Raw genomic sequence first — 23,025 nt, forward strand, 5'->3', positions numbered from 1 at the left:
GGATTGCTAATTGGCTGAAAGACAGGAAACAGAGGGTAGGTATAAATGGAGAGTTTTCACAATGGAGGGAAGTAAGAAGTGAGGTCCCCCAGGGATCTGTACTGGGACCGGTGCTTTTTAATTTATTCATAAATGATCTAGAAGCAGGGGTAAGCAGCGATGTGGCCAAATTTGCAGATGATACCAAACTCTTCTGGGTCGTGAAATCCAAAACGGATTGTGAGCAGCTCCAAAAGGATATCTCCAAACTGGGGGAGTAGGCGACAAAATGGCAAATGCGGTTCAATGTTAGCAAGTGTAAAGTGATGCACATTGGGACGAAAACCCCCAACTTCAAGTATATGCTGATGGGAGCCGAGCTGTCGGTGACGGACCAGGAGAGGGATCTTGGAGTTGTGGTGGACAGCTCGTTGAAAGTGTCATCTCAATGTGCTGCAGCTGTAAAAAAAGGCCAATTCCATGCTAGGGATCATTAGGAAGGGGATTGAAAATAAAACGGCTAATATTATAATGCCCTTATACAAAACTATGGTGCGGCCAGACCTGGAGTACTGCGTACAATTCTTGTCACCACATCTAAAAAAGGACATTGTAGAACTGGAAAAGGTGCAGAAGAGGGCAACCAAGATGATCAAGGGCCTAGAGCACCTTTCTTATGAGGCTAGGCTACAACACCTGGGGCTATTTAGTTTAGAAAAAAGACCACTGCAGGGAGACATGATAGAGGTCTATAAAATCATGCATGGTGTGGAGAAAGTGGAGAGAGAGAAATTCTTTCCCCTCTCACACAACACTAGAACAAGGGGTCGCTCCATGAAATTGATTGCCAGGAGGTCTAGGACCAACAAACGGAAGTACTTTTTCACACAACACATGATCCACTTGTGGAACTCTCTGCCACAGGATGTGGTGACAGCCAACAACCTGGATGGCTTTAAGAGGGGTTTGGATGACTTCATGTTGGAGAGGTCTATCAATGGCTACTAGTCGGAGGGCTGTGGGCCACCCCCAGCCTCAAAGGCAGGATGCATCTGAGTACCAGTAGCAGGGGAGTAATAGCAGGTGAGAGGGCATGCTCTCAACTCCTGTCTGTGGCTTCCAGCGGCATCTGGTGGGCCACTGTGCGAGGCAGGATGCTGGTCTAGATGGGCATTGGGCCTGATCCAGCAGGGCTGTTCTTATGTTCTTATGAGTAACAGGCACTCTTGTTCTCCCTTGTCTATAACTTACTATAAACTGACCTTGGCCAGTGGTCTTCCTTCCCAAGGGAGGAATTGCAATAGTTTGACATCATACTACTCCTTTTCAACGTCTCTTTTCCCTAGATGTACAGTAAGGGCGGGATCAAAGAGAAGACTCTGATGGGCTTTAGTCCATAATAACCTGCTCTCTTGAGGGAGCACAGAGATTAAAAAGATGGAAAATCCTCTAGGAGATTGTCACTCAGTTAATGATTAGATTAGCCTATAGCAGTGAAACAGTTGATGCTTAGCAGGGGTTGGGAACCAATTAGTCTGCCAAAGAAAATACTTGGTCTATTGGGTAAGCATATTAAGACTATTTATAGAGTAGGCTAGGGAGTCAGAAAAGTAGAGTACCACTTATGCCTTAGCTGACCCTGTGTCATTTTGATACTCTAATGGTAGAGATGTTGCACAGATGGCAAGACACAGCATGAACCAGCAGAACATCACCATTTTTTGTGGAGGTGGGTGGGGGGTGAGTGTGTGTGTGTTTATGCCCCTGCTTCAGTACAAACCTTGTTACCAAGAAATGGTTACTGCTTGCCCAAAGTCCAAGCCCAGTTGTGTTTGGATTTCCAAGAAGGGACTTTAATAGAGGACATGGAACTATTTTGGAGACCAAACAACATTTTTTGTGCCAAAAAAAAAAAAGGAATAGAGAGTATTTGGAGGGCCAAACAATTTTTTTCTGGATGTGTTGTGGTGTCTGCAGTTCTGGGGATCAGCTGGGAGATTTTGTTTGCTGCTTGAGCTGCTTCTCTTCCTCTGTCTCCTTACCCCTCCTACTGACTATCCATCCAATGGGGAAGTCAGAGTGGAGGTTCAGAGTGGAGCCACGTGATGCAGGAGCACAGATAGGTAAGCCCAGCAGGTGCAGCTTGCTTCCTTCATGTGGTGGTAGCAGCAGCAGTGGCAATGAGTAATTAGCAGTTAGCTAACTAACTTTACTCAATTAACATAAAATGGTGAATCTCTTCTTTTTATCACGGGGAAAGCAACTGGACCTATCCAACCCCAACACAGCATTCCTTCAGTGGCTGGTGCTTGTGTTACCTGCCCTTTGGGGAGAGAGGAGCATCTTTCTTATTTATTTGTTTGTTTGTTTGTTTGTTTGTTTGTTCTATTTCTATACCACAGTTTACATAGAGGAATAACAAACAAATAAGATGGAACCCTGTCCCCGAAGGGCTCACAATCTAAAAAGAAACATAAGACAGACATCAGCTACAGTCACTGGAGGTACTGGGCTGGGGGTGGACAGGGCCATTTACTCTCCCCCTGCTAAATAAAGAGAATCACCGTGTTAAAAAGGCGCCTCTTTGCCAAGTTAGTGGGGGTTATTTGGATTCAACTTCAGTTTGTTATCCCTCATCCAGCCAATTACTGCCTCCAGGCAGGCATTTAGGGTCTTTCTTTTTCTTTTGCTTCTGTTAAAAAGCCAGATGTAAATGTTTGTAGTCGTCGAGAACAGCAAGCGAGTGGGAGACTGTGCATGCACCACTGCACCAGCACGCAAGTAGGCTGGCTCGGCAGTTAAGCTGGCTTCCATGCCTCAAGCCAAGAGGTGAAGTTGTTGACCTGGCTGTGGAGAGCAGGCTGGAGAGGAGGACAGAGGACTGTGTGTGTCTTTTTATCAAAATATGCATATATATTACCAATTAACAAATTCAAACTTTATGCAAAGTGGAGACTTTTTTGGAGACCTTTTCAGTGAAAAGTGTCTTCTGTTTCAATTTTTTTTTGGGGGGGGGGGGTGATGGATATCAGAATTTTTCACCATTTGGACCTGGCTAAGTGGATTGAAGATTATCCCTAGTGACCCCTTGCCATCCAGTCACAGATTGGTACCATTGCCTCAGCGGGCAAGGATGAAACCACTGTGAGGGGTTATGAGAAAGCAGTGAGTCTGTTGAAAGCAGCTATTTTCATATGATGCAGCAATGGTAATACAGTTGAGCATCTTCTGCACACATCCTCCACACACACGAACACACTATATTAAAAGGCAGGAGGGAAGAAAGTGACAGCCCTAGTACCTCCTCCAACTCTGAAGAGCAATTGTGAATCAAGAGCAGAAGGGTTTGGTTCAATCCCCTCCTCTCCCAGTTGCAACATAGGGAGCTTCAACAGAGCTTCTTCAGGGAAAAGAGCAACAAGAGAGAAGCTGCCTGCCTGCCTATCCATGGCCAGCAGAACAGGATGGGGATGCAGAGCACATAAAGGCCCATATCCAAATTCTAAAGACCCACACAACTTCAGGCCCTTCCTTATGGCTGGGAAAAAAAATATTTTAAAAGTATGCACCTGAACATTAAATAACACACACCTGAACATGTAATATGAAAGTGAGATAAATGACATTAGTTGAGGATTTTGCTGAATAAAGCTGAAACAGAACAAACAAATAAGGCAATATCTGAATAAAGAGGTTCAGAATTTTATCAAATAATATGGAGTATTTAACACTGAATCCCACATTGGCAAAGGAACTAAGTACATATATATTATAAAAGTGTACTCATGAGAGCTCAAGATGGATTTCAGCTCCTTATCAATATCAACATAATAAATCAAAAAGCCCTGAGTGTTTAAGAGAAGTAAGTCTCACTGACTTCAATTTAATTTACTCTTAACTAAGCATGTAATTTGTGTGCAAACCTGGGTGGTTCATGAGAAGTAAACTGGCTGACATAGAGAGAAGGCGGCACGGGTGCAATGAGAGAGTAGCCTAGCAGAACATCCCAGCTGAACTAACTACAATGATGCAGTGAAGAAGTGGCAATTTTTGACGCCGTCCTCTTCCCCAGGAAGCCCTCTGTGCCATCCAAAAATATGTCCCTGAGGATTGTGCAGCCCTTGAGGACATATTTAGTGGTAACACAAAGGGCCTCCTGGGGGAGGGCATGAAAAAATGCCACTCTCCTGCTTCACTGGTGCAATTAGGCTGTTCTCTCACTGAACAGGTGCATCTTTGCTCTGTATATCAGCCAATGTCTAATGTTGTCCCTTCATCTTATTTGTTGACATACAGAGCAGCAATTCTGGTGACTTAGAGAAGCTGCATCCACTCAGAGAGTGCACAGGGAGGCTGCTCTTAACTTAGCCAGAGTCTTCCCAAGCAGCTGAGCATGTGTGTGGGGAGAGAGGGGAGTGATTTTCACTCTTTTCCCTGCCTCCATAAATCCTCTTTGCCTTTCAAACATGTGTCTCTGAGGGTAAACCAGCCCAGCGATTGCTGCTCTGGATGTCAGCTGCTGTTTCCTTTTAATTAATTAATCTTTATATTTGACGATGGCTCAGAAAACTGTCAGTAGACAATTTTTTGAATAATTCAGCTGAGGGTTTTATTTGAATAGTCCTGGAAGTATAATTCACTGTCATCAATGGAGATGGAAACTCAAATGCTCGAAGAAGTTTCTATTGTGGTTTCTCATTTTCCAGATACTCTTGTGATTATAATTCAAGCTGATTCTTAAGGGCCGTTGACTCAGACAATGGTCCTTGATCCACTACCTATGAATCGGAACAAAAGATAAGAGACATGTAACATATAGGTCTAAAAACTACTTCTTTCTTGTGCCCCCCCTCCCCGTTTTTACCTTCCTAAAATTATTTATTTTTACACTTGTGCTTTAAAGCATTTTTCTTCTGGACTTTTAAGAATGTATTTGGGGTTTAGGGATTGCCTTGTGACTCCCTACCTTGTTAGAAAGAGAAGCCAAACTTCAGGCTTAGTGTGTATCATGAGAGAAGTACCAGAAGATCTTAGCTCATTGTCAAAGATGTATTAGAAGCTTATAATACAAATGGATTCAGAAAAAGATCCGATAATTTTGGAGCACAGGAATATCTATTACTATTGTCATTGATATTCCTGTGTACATGCTATTTCTTTAACCTGGTTTACTGGTAAAGGTGGTAGGATTCAGTGGTAGTAGGATTCACATCCTACTCAGGTGCACCTAGGTAATTTTGGAGCCTGGACCTAAAGGCCTTTGGAGGCCCCCACACCCACCCACACAGTATTTTTAGCACACTTAGCGCGGCTACACCACTCAGGGTAGACTAAAAGGGGGTGTGGACTTCAGACCGGAAATTCAGGCTCAAGAGCTCCTCTGATCCTACTCCTTAATGATTACAGAGGAAAGCTCTTACCCCTGGACCTTGGGGATCTGGCCCGTGGCCTCCTAGGCCTCCAAAGTTTGGGGGCTTCTGCAGCCACTCAGCACGCTGCCCTGCCACTGTCCCCATGCTCGCCCATGCACTCTTACAAAAAAAAAAAAAAAAAAGCAGCCACTGTGCGGCAGTGGCACTACTTGCGGGAAGGTTGGGGGTGTGAGGAGGGGACAGTTCCCCTTTAAGGAGGAGATGTTTACCTGGGGGGAGGGTAGAATGGGGCATGGCGGTGACGGCTGCAGGGAGGATGGGGCTGCAACAAGGGGAGAGTTCACCTTGTTACCCTCCGTCTGCATCTGGAATGGGAGGCGGCGAGCCCTGTCCACTTCTGCTCCCCCCTCCCAAGTGATGGCCTCTCACCTCTCTGCTTCCTCCATGTGGAGGAAGGCCACTCAGAAGAGAGGTGAGAGGCTGTCACTTGGGAGCGGGGAGCAGAGGTGGACAGAGCTCGCCGCTTCCCATTCTGGATGCAGACTGAGGGTAATGGGGAATTCTCCCCTCCTCGCAGCCCCACCCTCCCTGCAACCGCCACTGCCGCACCCCATCCCACCTTCTCCCTGGGTAAACATCTCCTCCTTAAAGGGGAACTCTCCCCTTCTCCTCCTCTCCCCCCAACCTCACCACAGCTTTGCACAGTGGCAGTTTCTTTTTAAAAACTGTGCAAAAGGGGGAGGACATTCTCCTTACCCCCCCCCCACCATTGCAATGGGGAGGGGGCTCCAAAGCCCTTCAGGTACAGGCTCCCAAATGACCTTGATGTGCCACTGAACTTGACAGTGTATGAATTCTTCACTAGACCTACCCACATCAACCAGTGATTTAGACCAGAGCCCAAGAAACATACATTGTAATGACATTAGGACAAAGATCAAGAGGTGAAAGAAAGAACTCAGTATAAGGCTGCCATTTGCAATAACAGCCACATGCTTTTCATATTTAGTTTCACTCTCAGTGATGAACTGATAAACCTTTGGTTTGATCCTAAATGGCAATTCTTATGCTTTTCCAATCATATAACTGCACTGTTGGCATGACATCATATTTTGTGATGAAGCAGTAACCCAGCAGTACACACATGGTCCATTCTGAGCAATTATGTGCAGCTGCAATGAGTCTTAGGGACTCTTTACACATTCGACATATTTTTGTAGGTGTATGTGGAGGTGAGGGCAGTTACGGTGTTGCTGTTTCTGGATCAACTGGTGATTGAACACAGCCCTCTCTGCAGTTTGGGCCCACTCTTAAAAGAACTGGTTTTGGCCAGCCACTGCAGTGCTAAAGACAGGATCTTGTTGTTACCTTCCCTCCCTCAAACATACAGGGATGGTATCAGGCAATATCATTGATCTCCTAGAATCTATGGTGCTGGAAATCATAAGAAGTTATAAGAAGTTCAAATTTTTCCATCATCCGCAAAAGTAAGGGGAAGGCAGAGGTGATGGGGAAGCCTCACACTGAGCACTGTGTTAGACCCAGAGCCACTCTGGATCCCAAATACTCTGAAGCTCTTCTCACGATCCATGAGAAGAGCTTCTGTTGGGTCAGTGGGGAGAGTGGCCTGCAGATGATTGAGCTTGTAGCCCTGGGCAGCCAGATCAGATGCCCCCACAACTGCCGGCTCTGTCACGGAACCGGCGAGGGCTGCAGGGATCGGGGGCTGCGTGGCCCACAGAAGCCCCAGAAGTCCCCATGCGGGTTTGTGGGGCATCCTGGAGAGACCTCTGAGCCCGGGAGGCTGCTTGCAGCCTCCCAGACAGGGATCTAACCATGGGTTGCCGCACTCTACGGCGACACACAAGCAACAAAATGAGGTTAACAGAGTGCTTGCTCCGTTAACCTCATTTAAGGGGAGGGTGTTTTAGGTGGACTAGCCACCTTAGTTCCCACAATCAATGGAAAGCAGGCTAAGCTCCCTTAGTCCGCTTTCCATTGATCGTGAGAGTAGCCTCTCTGTTTGTTCTTTTGTTTGTTTTTACATACCTTTTTCTTTTTGCATACAAGGCAGTGTACAACATGAAACTAGTAATACAAACAATAATCAATTAAAAATAACTGAATAACCCCAAAAGACCATATAACACTGATCTTAAAAGAACTGCATTGGCTGCCGATATGTTTCAGAGCAAAATTTTAAAGAAGGACTCTCTCTCTCTCTCTCTCTCTCTCTCTCTCTCTCTCTCTCTCTCTCTCTCTGTGTTGTATATGATAAATGGGGCCATTTCCTGTGTCAATGTAGGGAAAGAAATTAGAACCTTTTCATGAACTATAAATTACAGATTGCATAGTAGGGGCAACATGATTCCTGACTTGCAGGCCACATAAACCTCCTTTTGCACTACTGAACTGTCAGCTCTTTCACTGTGTGTGTTACCAACAGCTTTGTGTTGTTTTTTTAAAAAAACCCAGCCTGCGGCATGTCTTAAGGATCTCATATGTCACAAAAAGCATGGTGTCCTTTTTGATTCAGAAAAGCAGAACACTTATTGCTTGTGATAATTTTTGTAAATTTGCTCCTATCTGTATGTTGTGGTGGAGATGTAGCAGTTAAATGGGGTAAAACTGTTCTTCTGGAGATGCAGATCCAAGATGTGGCAGCCTCTCCAGGGATCTCATTAAAGTGCTCCCTTCCTAATGCAGCTGACTGCAACCGCAGCTACTACCACAATCCCCCACAGTGCGCTTTTCAGATAGGTTAGTTTACACAGAATTAATAGTCTAATTTTGCAAGCAACTAGTGCAGTGAACATTGATTTTGCTACTTAAGCATTGCGTGTTGCTTTTGTGGAATCTGATTTCAATTTTTTTAGGCAGCTTTAAAGGCAGTGTTCATCAATATGCCTATGTGAGAATATGTTGCATGCTCTAGTTTATTCATAATATAATTTTCTTACAAGGGCATTGTAACAAATTGAATAACTGAGAAAGTTTCCTTAGAGGAAGGCTATGGAAAATAAATGGGAGGAAGATGCTTTTGTGGCATCCAGCAAGCACAGGCCAGGGAAGGGGGCTTGAATGTTCCTACTCTGGACATTTTGCAGGCTTCTGCGACTTAAACTGTGAGAGCCTTCAGACTTAACTTCAAACTGCGGGTTCATCGGAGCCGCAGTTTGCCTCCAGTCCTCTGGTGCATTCCCAGATTTGCAGCTTGGGAGACTGCAAGGGGGCAGAACTGGCTGCGCAGGCTTCCCCTGATGCATGAAGGAAAACTGCAGCAGCCAATTGTGTTGAAGAGAGGGAGGAGCTTCCAACATCTAACTCCGGTTTGTGCAGCTTGCACAAACCAATGACACATTAGGGCCTCCAGACCCTCGGTTTGGTGAGTATTACATTAATTCAAACTGAGGGTGCATTACGAGGTTTGGGGGAGGAATCAGAACTGCAGTTAGGTCCAGGAACTGTGTTCTGACAATTCGCACGTCATGGAGGGCAACCTGATGTGGGTTTGCCTCAGGTTTCCCGTGATGTCTGAAGGCAGCCTATAGATCTTTAGCAGGATCCATGAGATGGTTTGGTTGAAGTTTTTTGTTTTTTTTACAATTTCAGAACCTGATTTCAAATTCTGCACAGGTAGTTAAAGGAAAAATCTCAAAAGGAAGAAAATCTATGGAATATGCAATGATTGTTGCAGCACCAGGGAGGAACAAATAGGTAGTGAACTCTGTGGCTGACATTCTGCACAGTGCTACATGGGTGGTTCTGAACTGCCCATGCTGCTACAGACTAAATCAGCACCCATGGTATTGCACAAGAGCCAGCGTGGTGTAGTGGTTAGAGTGCTGGACTAGGACTGGGGAGACCCGAGTTCAAATCCCCATTCAGCCATGATACTTGCTGGGTGACTCCGGGCCAGTCACTTCTCTCTCAGCCTAATCTACTTCACAGGGTTGTTGTGAAAGAGAAATTCAAGTATGTAGTACACTGCTCTGGGCTCCTTGGAGGAAGATAATAATAATAATAGTTAAAAGTGTGTAATCATGCTTGCATGACCATACTTCCATTATTTCCAATGGAGATACTTTTGCACAAGTACTTCTATTAGAGCATGTGTACTCTTGAACAACACCATGAGCATTGCTTTAGATGCTCACAGCAGTGTGGGTGGTTCAGAACAGCCCACATTGCACTGCACAGAATATCAACCAGTATCCTTAAAGACAAACTTTCTATTAGCTTTATTAAGAGTAGCACTAAATAATGTTTTTGACTCAAGGATTACTATTAAAATATCTGAGTTTGAACCCTTTGAGTGCTCCAGTGCATTTGGACCAAAAGGCTAAATTTACCAGGTCTACAATTTTTCCATTTTGTACACAAGACCAATCCCTTTGGCTTCTGTGTAATCATTCTACACTTTATAAACTGAAGCCTGTTAGCCCTATTTCTTGACCCTAAACTCATTTATTTGGAAGTGAGTTCACTTTCTTCCAATACAGCTTTCTTCAATTAATGGAAACTTCTCAGCTACATTTAAAGCAGACATATGAGGTGTTGGGTACAATTTGACTGGTCATGGGTTAACAGAGTATCACCATGTGAGTAATTTCTCCTGTGTTGGTAGGTTTTATTCTCACCTAGCTTTGCATAGGACTGCAGCTTCAAAGTGTTTTAATATAAAATGACTGAAGGAAGCATTTCTCTGAACATTATTGGTGCAACAGTTCTTTGCAGGTATCTTTACAGTTCAAACTGCAGAATACCACAACTTTCGTGTCTCCACCTGAAGTGCTGTCATGGTCCATGCTGAGTGGAAATGCTGGTGCAGTTCACAGTGAACAGGGTTTAAAGCTGTCACAGCAGATAATTGTCAGTGATAGTGGCAGCTGACTGTTGAGGTAGGTAGGAGGATTCAATGTTGCCTAGTAAGGCAGCTACTTGATGGGGCTAACCTGTTTTACCAGGCTGACCCTTCAGATGGCTGCTGCACATGCACATTGGTGAGGTGAGCAACAGGGTGGGGCATGTGGTGGGAATGGTCTCTGGGCAGAGCTGGGGAGTGATGTGGGGTAGCAGATTTCGGTAGTCTTGTGGATTTTTAAAAGCATTATCTGCCTTCTTCACTGCCCCCCTTGCCCAATCCAAAGTGCAGTGAATGACTATTCACTGTGGGGTTGAGGGAAGTCACATTGATCCTCACCGTGTCCTAGATCCACTGCCTAGATCCACCTAATGGATGGGCCAGCCCTGCACTTTTGGTTAGGGGTATGCACAAAACCGGCTGGCCCGGTTCGGTTTGAGTCCAAACAGGACCCGAACAGGACCAGGCCAGTTCAGTTTTGTCCCCAGTGGATCACACACACCCCGGTTCAGTTTAGTTCGGTTGGGGGGTTCACTAGTCAAATTTTTCAAAAATAAATAAATTAGTATTTACTCCCTCCAGGGGGCTTCTCCAAGGCCACGGCGGGGGGGTTTCCACGGAGGTCCCCCATCCCCCCCACTGGCCTTCATTGTGGCAAAAATCACCCAATTTGGGCATTGTTCAGCCCTTTGGGGGCCTTCTCTCCTTGTGGCAGCCATTTTGGAGCTGCTACACATGTGCAATAGGCCTCTGCATGGCCTTGGTCACATCCTGGACATGCAGGGGCTGATTGCACTTGTGCGGCAGCCTCCAAAATGGCCATGACAATGGGGGAAAGGGCTGGAAAGGGCCAAAGAATGCCCAAACTGGATGGTTTTGCTACAAGGAAGACTGGAGGGGAGAGGGGTAATCTGCTGGGGCCTCAGAGGAGCCCCCCGGAGGGGTTAAGTTCTTAAAAAAATGACTCTGGACCCCTCAAAAAATGGCCAGGGGCTTCACTCCGGAGTCATATTGAACAGGGGGTCATTCAGTTTGACCCCGAACTGTTGAACCTGTTTGCACATCCCTGCTCTTGGTAATCTTACTTCTGTTTTCAGATTTATGTCCTGGAGTCCTTGTATAAGGGACAAACACATTTACCCTATACAAATGGCTGATGGGCATTTGGTGCATGATATTTTATATACCACATTCACTTCATATATGTATGGGCCTTTTGAGTTTGGAGTATGTAGATGTTGCTATTGGGTCCATGTACAGAATCATTTTTGTTGATGAAGAGACCTAGTTGGCATTTGAGTTTGTTGCATGGTCTAGTGCCATGTATAATATTTGCTGGGATGGGTTTGTTGTTGGTAAGCATAAGCTTCAGTTTTTGTTGCTGTCTATATGATACGATTGTCATGTGCTTATCTTCTACTGCTGCTCTGCCCATCTGCTGTGTTCAGAATCTAGGCAACCTGTTTCCTTACCATCTTCCTCTTACTTTGTCCTGATTATCTTTTCAGTGGACTTAATCATGTAGCAATGGATGCATCTCCTCTTGCTGATTTAGAGCACCTCTGGACTGGTACTACTATGTTAAGTGGTAGTTTGAATTACACAATTTCTTCATGCATAAACTAGTCTATGTGTGTGGCTATCACTTATGAACAGCCCTTCTGGTTCATGCCCAAGGCCTGTCTAGTCCAGCATCCTGTTTAACACTCTGGCCCACTAGATGCCTCTAGGAAGCCCACAGGCAAGAGGTGAGAGCATGCCCTCTCTCCTGTTGTTGCTCCCCTGCAACTGGTATTTAGAGGCATCTTGCCTCTTAGGCTGGAGGTGGCCTATAGCACTCATAGTAGTAGCCATTGATAGACTTGACCACCAAGAAATTATCTAAGCACTTTTAAAAGCCACCCAGGCTGGTGGCTTTCACCACATCTTATGGCAGATAATTCTGTAGGTTAATTATGTGTTGTGTGAAAAAGTACTTCCTTTTGTGGGTTCTAAATTTCTTGGTAATCAGCTTCATGGGATCACCCCTGGTTCTAGTGTTATGCAAGAGGGAGAAAATTTCTTTCTATCCACTTTCTCCACACCATGCATGATTTTATAGACCTCTATCGTGTCACCCCTTAGTCATATTTTTTCTAAACTAAAAAGCCGCAGGTGTTGTAGCCTTATGTCATAAGGAAGGTGCTCTAGGCCCCTGTTGACACTCTTAAAGAACTCTAAAAGATTTGTGAGGCAAGATTTATTTTTACAGAAGCAATTCTGGGCCATGAAGGCCCATCCTTCAACAGGGCCTGTTTTTCTAAATGCTTAACAATTTTATCTTTGAGAATGCTTTTCATTGGTTTGCCTGGCACAGACTTAAGCAAACTGGCCTGTAATTTCCTGGATCCCCCCCCCCGATCTTTTTTTGAAAATTGGTGTTACATTGACTACTTATCAGTCCTCTGGTACAGAGCCTGATTGTAGGGATAAGTTACATATTTTTGCAAGGAGGTCAGCAATTTCACATTTGAATTCTTCAATGTCTCAGGTGGATGCCATCTGGCCCTGGTGATTTGTTAATTTTTAATTTTTTCAGACAGTTTAGAACATTGTCTCTTGTCATCTCTATCTGACTTAGTTCTTTAATCTCTGTCCCTGAGAAGCTCAGTTCAGGCTCAGTATCCTCTGCCATGAAGACTGATGCAAAGAACCCGTTTAGCTTCTCTGCAATCTCCATATCCTCCTTAATAATCCCTTTCACTCCCTCATCATCATATGTTTAACAACCACCTCCCTGGCAGGTTTCCTACTTCTAGTGTATTTAGAGAAGTTTTTGTTATTCCCCTTGATAGTTTTAGTTAAATGTTCCTCAAGCTTCCTTTTTGCCCTCCTTATTGTCTCCTTGCATTTCTTTTGCCAGAGTTTGTGTTCCTTTCTGTTCTCTTCATTTGGGCAGGCCTTATAGCTTCCTTGAATTTACTTGTTATCCATGATGGCATCTTTCTGGACTTGTTGGTACCTTGTCTCCTTTATGGTATACATTCTAGCTTGGCTTCTAGTATTGTGGTTTTAAATAAACTCCATGCATTCTGGAGCAAAGTGACTCTTGATTTTCCCTTTCAGTGTTCTTTTCACCAAACTCCTCATTTTAGAGAAATTCCCTCTTCTGAAGTTCAAAGTGTCTGTGTTAGACTTCCTTGGTGATTCTCTCCTCACATACATGCTGAATTTGATCACATTATGGAAAGGTTCCATGATACTGACATCTTGTACCAGACATCTTGCACCATCTGTGCACCACTCAGGAGTCCACAAAGTGTACCACTCTGATCCACAAAGAAGGCTTTACAATTCAAAGGGAGATCACAAGATTTCACTCATAAGCTTTTCCTATGTTAATACACTTGTTCTAGTGTTAATGCCTAGTACGTGCAATTAAACAGGATCTTAGGTAACAGGGTGCAAAAAGACATTTGTCTGTGATCTTGGAGAGCTGTTGCCAGTCAGAATTAAGAATATCAGGCTAGAGGGACCAATGGTGTGAGTAAAAGGCAGCTTCATATGTTCATATGATTTGCTTTTTGGGTTTGGAACCAGACATCTGTGGGTTTTGTGTTTAGTTGTGCTTCCAACTGCACATATTTATGCAAAATAAGTATATTTGCATATTAGCTGTTGATCTGCGCTACTTCAAGCACAGTATTTTTGTTTTCTTGGAAAAGAAGATCTGTGCTGTGGTTGTGGTACAGACTTTACATTGCTGTTTTGGCACATAGTATGAACAATCTAATACCAGGTTCCTGGTGTCAGATGGAGCCTTTCTTTGCAAATATTGTATATTAATAAACTCTTACTATTGTATTCAACTGTGGCTTAATTTAACACTGAAACACATTTAAGTTTGTGAAATATGATGGACAAAAAATAATTAATAGCTGGATATGAAACTGCCTTCTTGACAGCCTGCCATACTATAATGTGAAAAGGCACAAAATGAAATGTCATCTTCTGAGTGGGCAAAATAATTTCAACAAATTAACACATGAACAGCGAGCCAAGAAAACCTGGTATGAAAACCAAGCATGCAATGGATCCTAGACAATGGAAGACTAAACCAAAGCCCATCTGCTCTCCAACACTTGCCATATGGTTTTACATCATTTTGAACTGGATCAGTGTTGGAAATCAAAATTAAACAAAGCCACATCCAGTAGGTTTTTATTTGTAATGAAGTAGGATTAGCAATTCTTCAGAGCAGTAGGAAAGGTGCTAAAATAAGCTGTTCATCTCTCTTTGGATTGATGTCCAAAGTGTCTTTGGAACTGAATGCAGAATAGTTTTGGCATTACCACCTAGCCAAGGAGACTGTATGCCACATGCATGATGTCTGCCATCTTGGCTGCTGCACTATGGTCTTGCAGGCCAATGAGATGAATTCCAAAATGAGCTAAAGAATGAGACTTTATATAGCTAGATTCTAACAGATTGCCACCTTGATCCTAAACACCTTAATCCTACTGCTTTCAGTGGAACATAATTTCAAAGCAACGGAGGAGGTTTTGGTGAACAAAATGAGATTTCCAAGTCAACAAGTGTAGTTTACTGATAACAGCTGTTGAATAGTCAGGCCAAAAAGTTTGTACTGAATTCTGTAAATTCCATGTTTCCAATGTTTTTGCAGACAACTAACAACTGCTGAAACCAAAAATGTCAGAGAACTATGAACCTGATGGTCAGTTTCATTAGAAGTGTAATTTTCAGTACCAATTTTAAGTTTTCATTACTTTTCTCTTCATTTTTCATTACACTTCTGAAGGACTCAGTATTCTGTTTGGTAAGGAGAGTGTGGAGAAAAAGCCCTGTCTAAGTGTCATTTTTCTTTGAGAAATTGATTTTGTTTTCTTGGTTCCCTTCTTGGTACAGAATATACCAAGAACTGACTCAGTATATGGCCGCTTCCTATGTTCCTATGAGCTTACTGGCTAAATTCTTTCTCCTCAGCCCCCTCTTGCTGTACAGCAAGACTGAAATTCTCATAGTCTACCCTATGGCATCTGCCATGTTTGGACCTTCATTGCCCTTCTGTCTCTTATCTTTTATGAATAGATTTTTGCATTTCCTGAGACATTGGAAACACATCTGTTTATTTGCTTTTCATGTTGTCTGTATGATTCCATACCTATTTTGCTCCCCGATGGTAATCCTTGGCCTTTCGTTCATGTTAGGGTTTTCTAACTTTTGACTGTTCTCTAGAAGTGGAACTTTGCTTCCCATTCATCTTACCCATTTACTGTAGCTTATGCCACTAGACAGTGTAAGGAAGAGTGTGTGAGACAGATCCAAGGACAGTGAAAGTGAAGAAATGTATCCATGGAACTGTGACGAGGGAGGGAAGATCAGTTTGCCCATGACTCTCTGGACTTTGGAGGGTTGTTTTTTTTTTTTTAAAGAACATGGTGGCAATGATATTTAGCAAGTTGGGAGCCTGACAGGATTGGAACTAGTCTGTGGTCCAGTGGTTGCCCCACTCTGTGATAGGAGATTTATGATATGATATTTTTAAATATAGGTAGGAGATGAGCTATCATTACAGCCCCAAGGAGAATTTCCTGGTGGACTGTGGGAGGGAAGTGGGCAAGAGAAAAAATAGGGGAGAGGGAAAAGATAAAAAGAGATGGAAAAGACAGAAGACAGAAGAGGGAAAGTGATGTCACAATAGCATGGTCTGAGAATGTACTGGTTTTCATTCGCTGGTATAAATTACTTAGAAGTGTGTAACTATAGTGTGCATGTGTAAGAAACAGATCAATTCAAAACAGTTCAAATTCTGTTACCTGGGGGATTAAGACATACAGTTATTACATCAAATAGCAAAAAGGGGGGGCAGCAGCATGGCACCCTAAACTCTGTACTTTGACATGAGGGCCAGCTACCTTCTCAACAGAGAACTACAGAATTGAGGTAGGCATGCTTAATTCAGTCAAGCAAGTAGGCTGATAGCCTCCATTGAATGGCGAGAGGGGTGGATATCCCCTGGACACCAGCAGAGGTGCTCTTACCCCTGGACTTACAGGCTGATGTTCAGGGCCTCCAAATCCTCTTTAGCCCATCCAGGGTAGTGTAGTTGCTGCTCCACTGGCCCGTGCTGCACTGGGTGACCTCTGCTTTAGAAACAAAAGTGGGAGTGGGGAAAGAAATATGTGGGATGGGAATGTGTTAAGTTGTGTGTTGAAATGCTAATGCATATTTGCATAAATATACCTGTTTTATATTCTTACAATCTTGTGAGTTCAGTTGCTATTTGTGCCCTAAAGAACCCACGTGTTAAAAATACTGTGTCATGGTGTGTGTGTATGTGGGAGGGATGATGCTTAACTTGCAGCAGTGTGTAGGGGGGATGGCTCCAAAGGCCTTTAGGTCCAGGCTCCAAAATTACCTAGGTGCACTTCTGGAAACCATTATCCAGGGGCCAACTAGGGGCCACCCCTCCACCAGGCTCCCCACAGGCTCGGACTGGCCCACAGGGCAACAGGGCATATTCCTGGTGTGCCCCACTCATGGGGCACCCCTGCACCCTGCCATACTCGGCAACAGTGAATACTCCCACCCTTAAGTACCCATTCTGCTCAAAACCCGGCGCCTTCCTCACATACATTCCACTGCCCTCTCAGTGCTCCCAGTCCAGCCCTGGCACCTCCTCACCTTTCTCAGAGTACTCAGCTGGTGAATGAGGTGCTTATCAGCTGGGAGTAGCCATGCCCCAATGACAGCCATGCCCCCTTATGCTGGTATTTTGACATGCTTCTGAAACCAGTGCAAGGGGTGTGGCTGTAATTAGGACATATATGCACCACCTGTTAGCCTCTCCCAGCTGGCAAGCACTTCATTCTCTGTCTGGGTGCTTCCTTCTCTACCTTGCTCACAATGGAGAGAAAGTAAGTACCCAGCCATTGAATGAAGTGCACACCAGCTGGAAGAGACTGATGGACAGTATGCCCCAATGCCAGCCTCGCCACCTGATGCCAATATGTCATGTCAGGGGCATGACCAGCATCAGGGATCATGACCACTGGGAGGCATTTTCAAGGTTGGAGGTCCCTCCAATCTTGCTACAGCCTTGGCTCATGAGATTGTTATACCTCCAATGAACACCTTGTGGAAGATTTTCTATTCCTCTTGTTGCATACCAAATGCAATTTTTAAAATTGCATTTAGTTCTAAATATGCAACACCTGAACTGAAAAGATGATGATAAAACTAGGTGTTGCCACAGCCAATATGTTCCCATCATGTTTAATCCTAAGAGCCATGCTTTCCCTTTTGTTAGTCCTGATGGTTAATAGCATAAACAGAGCCCTGTAATTCATTGCTCTTTAAAACCAGTGCTATTTATGTTTTGGAAGAAGCCAAGCTGCTGGTTTATATGCTCTTTCATGTTCTTTCTGCTCTCTTATTGCTTGATGTGATCATGCTGTGGTCTTAAAAAACCCTATGTATTAAACAAGAGACTACTTCAATACAATCTGATCAAAGGGTGTGGAAGAACAGAAGGACACAACACATATATATGCATGTGTATGGGCTGAAAGCCCTGGGAGAGTGATACACTGAGTACAAAGGCTTTGCCTTTATGTTCTTATATAATGTAGCTTGAGCATTCTGGAACTGTTTGTACATGGTCCTGGGTATGAAGCAAAGCTCTCAGATTAGGAGATCCTAATCTCTGAATCTCTTTACAGGTGCTTCTGTTCATTAACCTTGCATAAAGGGTCATAGGTATTCCTAACCCTGCTGAACTCATACATGCAAAATACACTTACAATGCATGGAAAAAATGACTGTACAGCTACCTGCTAAGGGCTAATAACTAGAATAGGTAGACACTTCAGGCAGCAGTGGATTGGGGGCAGGGAGTTCTAGCAGAGGTAGGAGGTTGTGTCATGGGTCAGTGGACTTTATTCCAATATCTAGGGCCATGCAAAATGGCAAATTTCAGTACGCTTATTGAAGTCTTCTTACTTCCCTAGAAATTATTCAGATGAGTTTTGTCAGAGAATTCTTGGACAAAGCCTAGTCTTCATGTTTGATAAAATCTCAGAAAGACTAGAGTCAGTGGAATTCCCCAAAAAAAAATTGCTCCACCATCTCCTGCCCTACCTATGGCACTTTCTTCTTTCCTTCACCCCTTTCCAAATGTATCGTGTAAGCAGGGGTGGGGTGGAGTAACTGTGGGGACTTGGGAGTCTTAGGGAACAATATTTCCTGGGGCTCCTGGACCTTGAGATGCTGCTGCGGCAGAATTGTAAAGCATAACGGAATATCTCAGCCCTCCTCAAGACCTGCCATTGCATATAGCAACTCTGTGACAGTAATTAGCAAATTGAATAAGGGGGAGAAAAAACCACAGAAGCAACCTTTTGTATGTATTTCATTTCCAGTTTTCCCATTTGCTTGATGCTTCTATCAGATTCATTTAAAAAACAACAACTTGGCATCATTCATGGTTTAATTAGGGAGAAATTTGTTGGTTGCATCTCTTTTTTGGTGTGTGTATGTGTGACAGGTAGGCATTTTTTATAGCTCAGTAAACCTGAACTGAAATGGAGCTTGAACAGCTTGCAATAAGAAGTGAATCGGATGAAATCGGTTCTTGGTGATTAATAACCCAAATGTCTATTCATTGAGTTAAACAATTTAAAGAGGGAAAAACCTGGAAAAAGTGGTGGTGTTTTTTGTATCACAGTTTTTAGGAGCATATTCTCCTTCTAAATAATCTAAGAGTGCAAAACGTTTTCTTTCACATTATTTTTCTTTCTCGTGGGGTAAATGTATTTTAATAGCTGTCTCTCAGACTCCGTATTTTCTTGGTGACTGCGTGGGAATGAGAATGAATAATAATAATGCATTATTCAGTAGCCATAAATATCACTTGAGTAATTGATTTTTATCACCATTCCGCTGTATTACTTCATGTCAGGCCAAACTGATGGGTGAAAATATAACTTCTTAATCCATTGCTGAAGTCATGTTTGATTAAATCTTTTACCATTCATTCTGGGAAAGCATTTTTCAAGTGTGGTACCTTAATGAGGCACTTTTTTAAAAAATTCAGGTGTTAAATATGCATATGAACCATTTTCTTTTTCTTTGCCAATAATACTGGGTGACACTAGTGATAGATTTGCCTGGGGTGGAGGTCTTATCTTTACAGCAGATGTGTTTGTGCTATTACAAGGATATAGATGAAAATGTCCAGTAAGATTGCTCCTTTTAAGTTTCCAGTGTTGATGGATGTGCTGCTGACCCACAAGTAAACTTCCAAACTCAGACATAATTCATATATGCTTCTAGCTGAAGGCCAGTGCAGATGTTCAGTGGATGCTCCCTACTGCAGGATAGTATCTATGAGAGAACATACCTGTAAGCCCTGCCACTGCAATGATGTGCTTTGAAGCCTTATCCCCACTCACCATGAGAGCAGCCTTTGCCCAATGAGACAAATGGGGGTAGGTCTAAGGCATCTCAGTTAAATAAAACCTACATGTCAGAAACAGTATTCCACTCCGTACCAGTTGATGGGCAGCAACAGCAGCAGAGGGTAAGGATTGCCTCATGCCCTGCTTGCAGGCTTCCCAGAGGCATCTGGTTGGCCACTGTGGGAACAGAATGCTGTACTAGATGGGCCTTTGGTCAGATCCAGCAGGATCAGCCCACTGCTTTTATGTATTTATTTCAACTGGTGCTGCTTCTTTTCCCAAGTTTCTGTTCAGAAAGAAAGAATGTGTTATTTCAGATCACTCTGACTTTAATGAATTCTCCTTTACATGCCTACAAAGACTCAGATTCTCTTCCAGCAGTCAGGTGCATCTCATAGGGAAGGACTAAAATTTTAGTTCTGAGTTTCAGATCAGGACAAGTTGTCAAGCTGTTCTCTCCAACTCAAGTGGACCATGGGAGGGAAAGGAAGTTCACCTTGATGGCTGTTAAAATCTTTCTGAAAGTCCTCGAGAAATCTGGAAACTGAGCTAAAATAACTGTTATTCTGGGAAGATATTTTGCCTGCTATAAACAGAGAAGGGGAATCCCCAGGCAACAAGTTGTGCGCAGCCTTGGACTCTGTTCCTCTGATCTGTATAGACAAGATCATAGCAAGCATTGATCAGAATTACAGATGAGAAAGTATGATCTGCCTCCTTGGGTCAGATCAATGGTTCATCATATTCTCCCATCTCTAAGAGTAGCTGAATAGCTGTCTGAATAGCTGTCTTTTGGTTCTGTAAAGAGCAGGAAAAAAGAATCCTGCCTGTGTTCTAGAATGGTTACATATGCATTTTGCCAGGACTCTGGGATAGCCACAAGGTAGAGGCCTGTTTCCTCTTAAAATAGCCCAAGAATACAAAAGAAAGCAGAGTCCCCTAAGCACTTTAGAGAAATAGGGTCATTTTAAAGGGCTAGAAATAACCTCATTCCTCAATGAATTAGAATAAGCTAGAACATGTCTAACAACTTGTGCAGGATGATTGAGTGATTAATTCCTAGTAGAGGAGATGCCAGGGTTCTCAAGTGAGAATGTCAGTGGTGAAGGAAACACTCTGCTCTTTTTCAGGACTCTGCACCTTTCCTCATCCATTCTTACTTGCATACCAGCTGGCTGGTGCATCCCAACATTGCTCATGGATAGGGGTGTACCAAAACCACAGTTCGAGCACTGTTTGGGGAGTGGGAGCTTTAAGAAAGAGGAGAGCAGCTTCTTACCTGATATCTGCCACCTCATGTAACTTCCTGCTGGGGCAGTGTGAGGCCCAAGTATCCCCACATGGCGTCAGCACACTCATGGCGTCCACACATGTGCGGGTGCCATTTGTGTGGTCAGCAAAACCATACTGACTATGCAAATGGCACCCACATATGAGTGAATGCCATGTGCATGCTGGCACAGCGCGGGGGTACTAGGGCCTAGCACTGCTCCAGCAGCAAGCTGCAAGTGTTGTGCAATTTGCAGTTAGTAGTTACATAGCAAGACAGCCCAAATTCTATAATAAGGTTTCAAAATCCTATATGGCTTGCCACAGGTCATATCTCATGCATTCTGCCATGCACCTTCACTCATTTTATACTCACCTGTTGTTCTGTGTTTACTAGTTGGCCAGACAAGCAAACAACAATGCACGAGCTTAAAACTGAATGTTCTCCCTGGTGCGCACCGCTCCTTTGAGTTACAGTGATTGAGGAGTTAGTTTTGCAAAAATGGAATAGACTGTTATAGGCAATTTTCTGGCCTCTCTGCAACCATGCGGGAGATATCCTGGACCATGCCAGCAAAACAGACTGATAAACACCAGACTCTGATGCATAGCAAATGCCACTGCACCCACAAAAGGGAAAATCCACAAAAACTTGGAAGCCAAAGCAGCAAAAAAACTCCCTTAAGTTTCCGTACGCTACTCCGTCTGGAGTGGCCTAACTGTTCTCCATGAAGCTGGCTTTGACACCACAAACTCTGGACCAGTGTTACTGTTAAACAATAAGCGGTGTGCCAAACCACCAGTACAGAATGCAAGCTATCAGGCTCATAAAATCCGCTGACGCAGTTTATCTGGCAAGCCAGATCCCCTTCACCTCTATTTGGGATTCGGCTGTCTATGCAAGTACATCAACATCTGCAGTATATCGGAACAGTACATTTTGACCTGAACAAACTTCAGTAGAAAACAGATTACAGCATATCTGGAGAGGTCCATTTCCAGTTACTACTGGTACGTCTGGTGGCGACTCGGAACCGGGCCTTTTCTCTAGCTTCTCCTGCTCTATGGAATGCACTCCCGGCAGATATCCACAGTTTAGGCTCGCTGTTGGCCTTTAAGAGAGCCCTAAAAACTTATGTGTTTGGCCTGGCCTTCCAAGGCTTGTAAAGTGTTGTTGTTTTTTACAAGTATTTTAATAGGTTTTAAATGGTTTTAATTGTTTTTGAATTGTTTTTATATTGTTTTTAGCACTGTGTGTTTTTATGTCTTTTAAAGAGTTTTTGTACACCGCCCAGAGCTTCTGGATGGGGAGGTTTATTAAATAAATAAATAAATAAATAAATAAATATTACAGAAAGAAGCCAGTCACACAAGACTTCTCATGGGGGTGTGGGGACTGAGTTCATTTAGAAGGTATCATGTGGCCCACTTGGCAAATCATGGCCCTACAAGTGAACAGAGGCCTGCAAGCAAAAATAGGCCTGCAGACGTGACAAGACCACATCAATTCACAACACATGAGGTGGTGGAGAGCAGGTAAGAACCTGCTCTCCTCTTTCTTAAAGTCCCCAGGTCCCGCTCCCAAAATATGTTTGAACTGGTACTCGAACCAGTGCTCGAACCACAATTTGGGGACCCCCCTACTCATGGGTTGGTAGCTCACTGCACAATATTTCCTATACACATTCTCTCTCTTTTTCTGTTTTAAAAGAGGGCCTGGAATAGCAGCTTAGTACTGCTTGTACTGTTCTGCTTCTGTTTGGCTCCAGAAAGCCCGGATATCTCCTAAAAGGTTAAATCACACATAACATTCAACGCAAGCTGACCTGGCGCAGAGCATCTGTGCCCCTAGTTTTCCCTCAGAGGCAGCTTCTCCTTGGCCGGCCCCGTGGCCGCCGCTTCTCTATGGCTGGCCAGGCAGCCACCGCTTCTCCTCAGCTGGCCCAGCCACCCATCCCTGTCGCTAACTGGCAGCTCGCTCGCAAACTCTCGTGAGAACTGCCACACATGGGATTAGCGACGGGCACGTTTATGAGAATTATATATATAGATTTTTTGTTTTGTTTTTTAATTTCAAGATATA

The 23,025-nt window shown here is 43.8% G+C and overlaps 1 protein-coding gene and 1 long non-coding RNA gene across 5 annotated transcripts in view; one reads left to right on the forward strand and one right to left on the reverse strand.

The window, feature by feature from the left end:
• Positions 1-23,025, forward strand: part of CHL1 (cell adhesion molecule L1 like) — a 382,907-nt gene that overhangs the window by 59,633 nt on the left and 300,249 nt on the right. The gene's annotated exons all lie outside the window — the stretch shown is intronic.
• On the reverse strand, positions 3,666-22,952 carry LOC128343179 (uncharacterized). Its single transcript, XR_008315366.1, has 3 exons — positions 22,769-22,952; positions 16,269-16,358; positions 3,666-4,757 (listed from the first exon to the last, which is right to left on the reverse strand). It is a non-coding gene; the product is annotated as an uncharacterized LOC128343179 (long non-coding RNA).

The sequence above is a fragment of the Hemicordylus capensis genome, chromosome 2 (assembly GCF_027244095.1).
Source record: "Hemicordylus capensis ecotype Gifberg chromosome 2, rHemCap1.1.pri, whole genome shotgun sequence".
In the NCBI taxonomy this organism is placed as follows: Eukaryota; Metazoa; Chordata; class Lepidosauria; order Squamata; family Cordylidae; genus Hemicordylus; species Hemicordylus capensis.